Here is a 2,303-nt window from a genome sequence, read left to right as displayed (position 1 = left end):
ACACTATGGCCACCTGATGTGAAGAACTGACTCATTGGAAAAGACCCTGATGCTGGGAAAGATTGAAGGCAGGAGGAGAAGGGGAGGACAGAGAATGAGATGGTTGGATGGCATCACTGACTCAATGGACATGAGTTTGAGCAAGCTGTGGGAGTTGGTGATGGACAAGGAAGCCTGGCGTGCTGCAGTCCATGGGGTCGCAAAACGTTGGACATGACTGAGTGACTACACTGACTGACTGACAGTGTATCTTACAACTATATTCAAAATTCTTCAATGTTTTGGATATGGCAAAAAAATTTAAGCACCTACCATACTTTAATTCACCTGATTCATATCTGACTCACTGGAATTTTTTTTGTTGTTCCTTTTTGTTTTTTTGTTGACTTTTTAATGAATTTATTAAAATATCCCTTTGAATTTCAATTCAACTATCTTATATGTTATGAAAATAAACTACTTTTTTAAAAAAAGGCAAAGTAAACTAGACAATAACAACAATCAAGACAAAGTCATCAAATCTCACCAAAGGCAATAACTATCAACATTTTGAAAGGTTGTTTCTGAATCACGCAAAGACACCAGGGTTCTTGGCCTCCAGAGAAGAATTCAATCAGGGGCCAGAGACGAGGCTGGATCGCTCAGAGCTTTTGTGCAATAAAGTCTTATTAAAGTATAAAGGAGATAGAGACAGCTTCTGACATAGACATCAGAAGGGGGTAGAAAGACTACCCACTTGCTAGTGTTAGCAATGGAGTTATATACTCTCCAATGAATCCAAAGAATATCTGGAGGTTGTAAAGACCTCACCAGACCTACTCCCATAATTTATGTTTTAAGATAACAGAATTAGCCAGAGGGTTTAATCCAGAGACTGTCCTCAGGCAGGACACATTATTGTTATATAATCCTGAGGAATGTAGAGGAAAAAAAGTAAAAAAGCTTGTCCTTTCTTCCTCCTTGAATATTCCAGACCTCTCTCTCCTTGGGGACCCCTAGACTTCTTGTCAACCTGCCTAGGAAATGACTCTCTCAATTTCGTGTGATCTTTCAGATATTTTTTTAATGACTTCCTTTTTTTTTAAGAGCAGTTTTGGGTTCATAGTAAAAGTTAGAGGAAAATACACAAATTTTCCGTATCTCCCCCCGACCCCCACTCATACATGTAGTGCCTCCCCCATTATCAACCTGTATCACCATAGTGGTATATTTTTTTCAGAACTGATGAACCTGCATTAGCATCACAATTACTCAAAGTCCATAGAGTTTCCAAAAGGGTTTACTCCTGATATTTACATAAAAGTTCATTCACTCTTTGTGTTGTACATTTTATGGGTTTGGACAAGTATATATGATATGTATCCACCATTAATATTATCATACAGAATATTTTCAGTGCCCTAAAAAAAACTGTGATCCACCAATTCATCCTTTATCACTATCATCCCAGCCCCTATTTAGTATTTTTACATTGTTTCTGAGCATACTGATGCATAATACATGTCCACCTGCTTCCCTGATTTAAAACAAAACAGAAACATTTCCAGGTTATTATGAACTATCTCTAAACATTTTTTATGATTGAATAGGATCTGTGATGTGGGCATTGATTACTCCTTTTTTTGCCTCTGCTTGGTAGAAGTGGAGAGCATATGGCAAGTGGCCACAGAATGCTTGGAATTGTAGTTGAATATGTCTACAACATAGAATTTGAGATAAAGAGAGTGGTGAGATGATGCCAGAAGGCTGAGTCAAGTAGTTTGAAAGTTAAAATTGAGATCACATAGAAACTGAAATTTGAGTGACCCAATCAGACTTATATTTTTAGAAGATCACTCTCCCAGCAAGAGGAAGAAAAAAGTTCAGTTGAAGGACCTACAGTGAAGAGATGAATACCTCTGCCCTGTGAAACTTCCCTCCTACTGAAATCAAACCCCAGCTTTTGGCTTGGGCAACTGCATGTGGCCATTTGCGAAGATGCAAAATACAGGAGGAGAGATAGGGTTGTAGTTGTGTTGTTTTGGTGGGACTTGAGCAAGGAGGCAGACCTGTTGAGTTCAAGCTTAGAATTAGAACATATTAAATTTCAGATACTCTATATCCTCAAAGTGGACATGTCCAGTAAAAGCAAGATACGGACTAGAAGTATAGAGTGAGATTCTTCGAGGGAAAAGTTGGTAGTTTAAAGACTGAGGATTGTGCAGTGTTGAAAAAAAGAGAGCTTAGGTTAGGATTCTGAAGAAAATGAATCAACATTTAAGGGGAAGGCAGATTTCAAAAGCCCACATAGGAGACTAGTTAAG

The sequence above is a fragment of the Muntiacus reevesi genome, chromosome 4 (genome assembly GCF_963930625.1).
Source record: "Muntiacus reevesi chromosome 4, mMunRee1.1, whole genome shotgun sequence".
NCBI classification, from domain to species: Eukaryota; Metazoa; Chordata; class Mammalia; order Artiodactyla; family Cervidae; genus Muntiacus; species Muntiacus reevesi.
The sequence above is the reverse complement of the archived record's forward strand: the minus strand, read 5'-3'. Positions refer to the sequence as shown.